General features: G+C 39.2%; 1 long non-coding RNA gene across 1 annotated transcript; it reads right to left on the bottom strand.

Annotated features, from left to right (window-relative positions):
- Positions 1-219: 219 nt before the first annotated feature.
- LOC141380106 (uncharacterized) lies at positions 220-8590 on the bottom strand. Its single transcript, XR_012397553.1, has 3 exons — positions 8163-8590; positions 3961-4056; positions 220-1630 (listed from the first exon to the last, which is right to left on the bottom strand). It is a non-coding gene; the product is annotated as an uncharacterized lncRNA (long non-coding RNA).
- Between the last annotated feature and the right edge of the window lie 788 nt (positions 8591-9378).

Genomic DNA, 9378 nt, shown 5'->3' with positions numbered 1-9378 from the left:
CTTAGAAAGTTGATTGTGTCAAGGATAGACCAATAACCCATCATACTCACGCGTGCTTATTAAGTGGTCTTTACTAATATGTACTTAGACTGAAATCAGCAATGATTACAATGTACTTATTGTGTAAATACATGTTTTTACGCTATACTTGTGCTTGATTTAAATACTTGCATTGACCATACCTTACTGTCATGACACACAGAGGACAGACACTGGGATATGATAAATAGCAAGGTTTATTGAACGGATGATAAGTGTAAAGTCTTAGCTGGAGAGATGAGTGTTCGGGATTCGTTGCAGACACACAAGAGGGAATCCAGAAAGTAACAGTCAATGTAACCAAAGGGATTGCTGGAGCAGACAGAAATCCAGAGTCTGAGGAACATGGAATCAGGGAGATGATCAGGATAAGACCCAGGGTGTGAGTTGCAGGACCAGCAGACACAGTGTGAGTGGACGTGCTTTATATAGGGTGTGTTTGTGTGCAGGTGATGGAAATTAGTAATCAGGTGATTGTGAGCGGGTGTGCGTGAGTCCAGGAGAACAGGGTGGCTCTGGCGACTGCCTGACACTTATACCTTAACCCACTCTTAAACTTATCCATACCACTAAACCTTTTCTTGTCCTAACCCATATCCCTCCTTGAAGTGTTCTGCAATACATTATGAACACATTAAGGACAATGTATATTAATGTTGATGTAGGTACATAGTAGTTAAGGCTACTTAATGTAAAGTGGGACCAAATGTTCGATCAAAGTCTGACCATTTGTTTCTGTGGTTGCAGTGGCGGTCCTATTCTGTTAATGTCAGTTTGACAGCTTCAGCCATGATATCCTAAACCACACCCCTTTTAGTTAAAACAAAGTCCCACCCCCACTCAATAGTAATCAATATATGCAAATAAAAGTCTCAGCAATGTTCACATGGACTTCAAAGCAGCTGGTAAAACCAGTGACAGGTAAATTTATTTCTCCTGTTGAGTTTTGTACATTTTATTAGTTTTATCAATTCACTGCTCTTTTGTCTGTTGCCTTGACTTTGTTGAATGACCAACAGCCGCTGTTGTTTCTCAAATCGGCAATGAAAATTAATGACTTCCTATGTGCAGTTGGTGAAAATGTATAGCATTCACGCTCATGCATACTGGCGTGCCAGCTGTAATCTCTTGCCAGATGTGTGCCTGTGAGCCAGAGCTGCCCTGTCAACATCCCTGCTCTTCGTCCTCTCATCTTCCTCTCACTGCAGCTGTCTTCATCCTCTTCCTCCATCTGCACCCTCTTCATCTGCCACTTTGCTCATTTTCATTCATGTTCCATCTATCTTGGCTTTGATGTAACGCTTCTTTTACAAGGCATAAGTATTGATTGATCATGGGACTTTTTGGGGCTGTTTAGAACTAGCTTTGCATTTCCACAGAGAAATACAAGTTCTTTTAAAACAGAAAATGTGTTTGCCAGCTTAGTTGTAGCTCTGTATCTATCTATTACATTTGAGATTATCCATTATTAATTTGTCTGGAAGAACGGTTTAAATCCAATATAGATAGAACATGAGGATGTATATACAGTAGGTTTCATTTGACAGATGTGTTACGGTGCTGATGGAGTACGCAGACCTGCTTTGTAAACCTGAAGACATACAGAAAGAAAACATGCTGTTTCTGCTGCAAAGAATCCAAGAGTGTAGAAAAAAATCATCATGTAAATTCAATCAGAACTCAATCTAGACAGGTGGTGCTGGGGATGAGGTAGGTTGTAGACTTTGGACACATACTGAGATCCTAGTGTCACCAAACTAATATATACCAGCCAATCTGAATATTATCACTCCATTGAATGAGCGTTATCTATCCCAGCTGATAGATATGGGCCAGTAGGGGCCTTATGTACCACATGGTTAATCAGCTATAGATCACATACAGTTGCAGCCAGAAGTTGATGAGAATTATTTATATGATTTAAAAAATTTTCCATTAATTTAATAATTTAACCCTAAACCCAACCGTCACAGTAATGGAAAAACAGATCTGGATTTGGAGTCTTCTCTATTAATTTAGCTGATTAACTATGTGGATGGATGATAACAGTATTCTAAGCCTACTAGTAGGTGCCCCTACTGGCCCTTATCTATCATCTGATAACCACTGATAATGCCCATTCAATCGAGTGATAACATTCAAATCGGGTGTAATGACAAGCATAGATGCTAAGAAGCAATCAATAGGCTGTTAATTCATATACATTTGTGAAAAAGTGAAATTCATATACATTTAAAATATATAATTTTAAATGTTAATAGTGGGACTGGGTATTACAAAATATTTTGAGAAGCTCAAATTGTGCTTGGAGCTTGTCATGCATAGAGTGTTAATTGCGTCACACTATATTTGGAACACCTTTTACGTTTGACATGGAATTAGCTCTAGCAAGTACAAATTGCAAAAAAAAAAGATTTTTTTGTTTATCTCATCTTTCATAGTTGTTTCTTTAAGTGGGGAACTGGTTAAAGGCCCAGTATGTAATTTTCACCACTAGAGGGCACATAATTACAACAAACAAAGCGAACAGGCTCATTCTGAAAAATTAGCGCTATGTACAATTCTGGAGATCGCGAATTATGTAGCCAGAAGTATGTATGGCTGCATCTTGTTTTTAAAATGGATACTACGGTGCGGTATTACGAAGACCCAGAAGGGACGTGATGGTGGAGAAAAAAATTGGTGGGAGAAAAAAAAATTGAGTGATAGGAAAACATATTACTAAGGTTTTTGCGTTCCCTCGTAAAGATTTAGCGTTAACTCGCAAAGATGTTTTGCGTTCTCTTGCAAAGGTGTTTTGCGTTATCCGTCAATGATGTTTTACGTTATCTTTCAAAACTGTTTCTCCACAAACGCTTCCTGTTCTCTTCATTCATGTAAATTCTCCCATTTTTTCCAAAATCCTCCCACATTTTATCATTCTATCCCACTTTCTTTACCTTAAAGCTGTGCGTCAGTTGTCGCCTTTCATACGCAACCTCTGAACCAGTGAATGGATGTATAAGCACTGATTGACAGACGCGCTCCGTACAATAAACTGATCCCAGATCAGCTTCTGTACACGCCATTTAAAGTGACACCTCTGTTATCAAACAAGTGAGCAGCAAATGAATCTCTCGTTTTGTTTAGTTTGATAACAGAGGAATCTCTTTAAGTTCTATAATGAAAGCATTCCACTACTTTAGAAAACTGTTTGTGCTCATTTAGAAGGAAATTAGCTGTTTAAAATAAAACATGCAGGACAGAGATGATTTGATATTGTTTAGTGTATTTGTCTGTCTGTTTAAACATACACCCGAATCCAAGTGTCCTGCACTTTTGCTCCTCTTTAAATGGCGTGTACAGAAGCTGATCTGGGATCAGTTTATTGTACGGAGCGCATCTTACGGAGTAAGATGTACGGAGCGCATCTTATATTAATCAGCTCTTATACATGCATTCACTGGTTCAGAGGTTGCATATGAAAGACGACGATTGACGCACAGCTTTAATGTAAAGAAAGTGAATGCAGATTTTAATATTAATGTCAGCGTGCTTTCAAGATTAAAAATATATCAGAAATATTGGAAAATACTTAATGATTGGATGATAGTGGGATAGAATGGTAAAATACGGGAGAATTTCGGCAAAAACGTGATGGTTTACGTGAATGAAGTGAACAGGAAGTGTTTGTGGAGAAACAGTTTTCCGAGATAATGCAAAACATCTTTGCGAGGGAACGCAAAAAACTTAAAAATATGTTTTCGTATCACTCAGTTTTTTTTCTCTCACCCAGTTTTTTTTTCTTCCAATTTTTTTTTTCCAACAATTTTTTTTTCCCCACCATCACGTCCCTTCTGGGTCTCCATACGGTATGATGCTGTTCCTTTTCGCGATTACCATCTGACCCGTTATCTGTGTATAGACAGCTTTCCAATTTACCAATATGTCCGGTAACTCGCCATGTACATTGGAGGACTTGAAATGCAGAGATGTGTTGACCACAATGACGGAGTTCGAGTCCAGTGAAGAACAGTTCTGGAAAGCAGGTATAAGACAAAATCAGAGTTCAAAAGTAAATAACAGGGTAAAAATGTGGTAAAATCTGAAAACATGGTAAAAATCAGGCAAAGGCTTTTATTTTTCTGGATTGCTTTTTAAAACTTTCAGTTGGGTATAGGGAAGTGGATGGGTGGGTGGACGCTGGTCAATGAGAGCTTTTTAATTAGAACTATTGGTTGGGTCGATTGTCAATCAGTCATTCAGGAAAACAGTCAGTCAACAGCAGCCTCTGGTACATTTACAAGAGAACAGCAGGTGCGCATGGCACTTGTAAGAGAAATTTGAGATGTCAAAAAGCATACACAGTGGATTCGCGAAAACAAAAACTTGAAAAAAAAAAAAGCTCCTGGGACATATTTGATGATCTCCATAAATGTTTACAGAAGTACATTTTTTAGAATGAGCCTGGATTGAACAAAGGCGTATTTTGATGCTGCTGTGAGTTTGAAATGATGGGAGTTGTCTTCATTACATCCTACAGGACACTTGCAGAAATCATGTTCATTACAAATGTATTAGATGACAGCAATGGTAATTTGCCCTTCAGCATCAACCATCACTAGAAAATCACTTAAAACTATGATTCCAGGTATAAAGGGTTATATAGAACATTTAAATATACGCCAAAAAGAAGCTTTCTTTGTGTGTGTGCTTCCAAGCAATGTAATAGGAAGTAGTTGCACTCAATACCCTCTGCAACATCTGCTGTGATTTGATTGGTTCAGCCTTCAGAACTCTTTAAGATATGAGGAGGCTAATTTTTAATTCATTGCCTTTGGGCACCGAGCTTCGCCAAGACGAACAAGCATAAAATCTACCTCAGGTGTCTAAATCCTAAAATCCTAAATCCTAAACATTTTTTTGGCAGGGCATGTAGCCAAAATGTCTCAAGGCTTTGAGGATTGAGCAAGAGTGGAATGTTTTGAGATGGTGACAGTGGGATTGGACTTGGCCTTTGAGCTCGGGGACTGATTCCCCTCCTGAGGCTATAAGTAAAGTCAGAGACCTGGTGGTCCTAGATAAGGCATACCACGCTTAAACACATCTGTGTCTGCACAGAGAGACATGCTGACCTATAGCTAGAGGCTTACAGAGTAAGGAAGTCACCGACCTCAACATCAGAGACACTAAAAACTATGTAAAGGTGCTGTGGTCTCAAATCTCACAGGCCCTTGATTTATCCTGGGACTGTGGAGAGGAATATGGTCAGATAAATGTGAAGATGCCTTCAGGACAAGCAGGATTAACCTGTGGTCAAAATAAGGCGGGCCAGACATGCTGGTGTTAAAAATGGCTTTTCCCAAACTAATGTATCATTAGATAACAGCACTTAGCTGAACTTAGCTCTCGGTTGCTCAGACCAATGTAGGAGTCCAGAGAATGTTACCACACATTAACGCATTAATGTTTCCCACCAAATTGTATTCATATGAGCATTATAATCCACTTATAACCCTAACTCCAGGGTCCAATTAATAGTCACTAACTATTTTATAATTTAATGATGTAATAATTCTTAAAAATTCTTGTGCATTTATCAAAATATTTCAAATGTAGTTATACATCGTCTATCAAAAATACTCAATTTAGATTTAACTAGCAAATAGGTAATAGCCATTCATTGGGTGATTATTGCATGAATTATGTGTTTCAGCTGGTTACAAGTTACTTAAAGGTGCAGTAGGTGATTGTCTTCAGAAACATTTTTTGTTGTGCTGGTTGAAAGTCTCTTCACAGTCCAATTGTAATGATTACAGTAAATCATCTGAATGTGTTTATATGTATTTTTATATTCTGGGTAAAGCATAAAACTAAAAAATGTTTATCCAATAAAATAGAGTCGGACCGTCATCTCCCTTAATTCCGATAGGCAGGTCAGACTGTCTGTCAGCAAATGTAGATTCCGACTTCTGCGCATCTGTTCACGCAGATCCGCCATTAGTGCATGTCCGTCTGTATCACAAACGCATGCGCTCCGAGCAAGCTGCGGGCTGCTCGCAGATGCCGAGTCGGAGCCGGAGGGGCCGAAGGACAGCCGAGCTCGGGCCAATTACTGTAAAGCCGGGCGTGGGTATAATTCGCCCTTAAAGCGGCTGCGCGGTCACTAGACAGACCGGGAAAAATCAAATGCTGAATTGAAACTTTTAAATACCTGAATCAATATTGGAGTTACTTTAGCATGCTGGAGGAAGGATGACACCATGGCTGAAGTATTACTGTTAGACAGGTAATGTTCTGTTTTGAAGCTATTTTATGTTAGATTGTGTTTTGTTATGAATGACTTATATGCACAGACGTGTTGTTCAGCCACTGAAATCTCCCGGTGAAAGATTGATGTGATTATTTTTAGTTTCATAAGGTTCTTTGACAGCATCTATAATGTAGATTTATATTTAGTTTAACAACAAAAACGCCAGTAAATAGCGCTATTCCGCCTAACCTGCTTTATTGAGCTGAAGTTGCTTTTATATTCACATTGGGTTATTTTTGAACAATGATAGCCTTCCTATACTGTTTACCATGCTACTCTGAATATTCACTCTGAAATAGCATGTAAGTGTGGCAAAGTATTTCATGTGATTCCTGCACGGCGCTGACACTAACTATGGCATGAACTAGTGGGTTGTCTGTCGGCTGTTGTGACGCGGTGCGTGCGCTCGCGATTTCAGGGGGTGTGGCTTTGAATCACAGTCCCTCCCCGCCGTCCAAAGATAATATGCTAAGCGGTTAGCATTTTGGCAGATCACATACTGCACCTTTAAACCAAGCCGATGTAGAGTGTAGCCTTTCTTTTTTTAAACAACCATGTCAAAGACACATCCTGTGCTCGTGCAAAAGATATCAATCTGTTTTAGAAAAGAGAAATTATTGGCAAGCATCAAGCAAACAAAATATCTGAAGAGATTGCTGAAACAACATCAATTGGCTTAAAACTGTATAACTGTGAAAAATGCATTATAAAAATAGAAGAATAGTGGAGAACCATCATCTTAGAGGAAGACTGTACTACTCTGCCCTGCCGAGCCTTGGTGACAAGGACATATTTTAAGATGACAATGCCAGGATTATTTTGGCTCAAATTTTAAAAGGAGCATGAAGTATAATTGCTACACATGGATTGGCCACCCAAGAGTCCAGAGCTTAACTCTATTAAGAATCTTAAAACGTTGTGCTGGAGAAGAACACTCCAGGAACAAATGTTGTGACATTGTAGAAACACATTGAAATGATTCCATGAATGCATGTTGTGATCAAAGCTAAAGGTGGTTCTGTAAAATATTAGAGAGTGTGACTTTTTTAGGTCGGCCAGGGTATTTAATAATTGGTTACTATTTTATTTATTCAATAATTTTATTTCGGCTCAGTTCCTGATTTGATTCCAGCCATAAACCAGCACTGTGCTGGGAAACACCCATAATGTGGTATAATTTACTGTGACGATTCACTAGGATCCAGATAGAATACTAGTAATGTTTTCCTGAAGGACTCTTATTTTAGTTTCCAAGACATTTTATTTAATTCTATAATTATTTTAGATATTTGAGCAACCATTTAATCAACTTGATATTCAGAACCTGTGAAACATTCACCAGTGTTTCTCACAAGCAAGCCAGGAAAGAGACCATTTTGAATCTTCAAATCAGATGTCTTTGGGCTGTTGGAGAAAACCAGAGTAAACCCACGCAGACACTTGCAAAATCCACATAGAAAGGCCTCCTTTTCTTGTTGGGACTTGGGATGCATATCGTTTAAGGGATTTTATTAGTTTAAACAACTTTTGAAGTTATCATTCAGAGTCTTTTCATGAAGTTAATTAATGAGTAATTCTTTTAATCTTGCATGGTCTCTGCTTGGTTTTTATCCTGCTTTCAGTCAACCTGTGGAAAGCTGTTGTTTTAGCTAATCTCACTCAGTTTTTTTTTTTGTATGTGTACAGAACCAATGTATGAACTCCTACAACAGACTCGTTGAAATGGTTGCATTCTCTACCTCTCTCTCTCCCTCTCTCTCTCTCTTAGACACATCCACACACACATGCGTTCTCATTCACATAAAATCCCATGCTGCTTTCATAAACACACCCAGCCGCGCTCCTTGATCTCCAGCTTCTGATATGTTTCAGTCATCAGTGCATGATTGTCCTCAGGAGATCACAGCCATCTATTTTCTGTCTCCTCCAGATGAAGAATGAAGTCATGGCTTCAGGTATTCTTGGAGAACAGAAGGGCGGCTGTGGAAACGCAGCCAGCTCAGGTTTTCCGTGCGAGGTCTTTGTCAAGTTCGAGTCCCCCTGTTTTCTCTCTTTCTCTTTCTGTGTGTGTGAATGTGGGTGGTCTGGTCTGGGTCTCCTCAGGATATCGTCTGGTTTCAGAGCCTCTTGTTCCTCTGACGTTAAGTGGCGAGGAGGGAACGTGATTAAGTCCAGTTTGGGTTTTTTTAATCGTGTAATGCTAAAACAGCCCTCGCTGGAAAAACGCTTGGCGAAACCACAAAAAGCTGTGTTTAAAAGAAACATACACATCCTATTTTCCCAGTTTAGAGGTTTTGAACAATCAGCAGCGGGAGAGAGGACTGGATCTCAGCAGGGAATTGCAAGTATTTTCATGACTCAGAAAGAGACAGGAAGCACAAAAACAAGAGGAACTGAACAAAAGGCCGCGCAAAATGAGAGATGACGAAAAGGTCGAGGTGAAGCGTTTCGCATGACCAAGATCGCAGCCTGTCATCTGTCATATTTCAAAGAGAACCGTCTTTCACCATCCAGCTGTTCAGTTACAGTGGGAGATTAAAGCGTTAGTTCACCACAAAATAAAAATGTATCATTTACTCAGCATTATGTAATATCAAACCTAGTTTTGATCTTCTGAACAGTCTCTCTGAAACTGAGAGATTTTGGCTCCTCAGTTAAAAGTTTTTGTCTTTTAGTAGTAAATATTTGCCATATTTACATATGGGGCAGGGATCACAAAACTTGCACAATCTTACTAGGTATACTTGAAACACCCAGGCAGGTGTGTTAAAGCAAGTTGGAGCTAAACCCTGCAGGGCACCAGATTTTCAGGATTGAGATTGGTGACCTCTGATATAGGGCCTTATCATACACCCGGCGCGAAAAGGCACAAGGCCCTAAATTAAAAGCTGGTTTTGAAGCTAGCGCAGAGCACGTTAGTTATGTGCCTATGCCATACCTGTCAACATTGGGATTTAAAAATAAGGGATATGACGACCATAATAAGGGATTTAAAATATAACTGCTTAAAGTGTAAAAGTAAAGAGAAAGTACAGATGCTGAATGGA

Source organism: Danio rerio, chromosome 22, assembly GCF_049306965.1.
Source record: "Danio rerio strain Tuebingen ecotype United States chromosome 22, GRCz12tu, whole genome shotgun sequence".
In the NCBI taxonomy this organism is placed as follows: Eukaryota; Metazoa; Chordata; class Actinopteri; order Cypriniformes; family Danionidae; genus Danio; species Danio rerio.
This window is presented reverse-complemented; position numbering and strand designations above follow the sequence as displayed.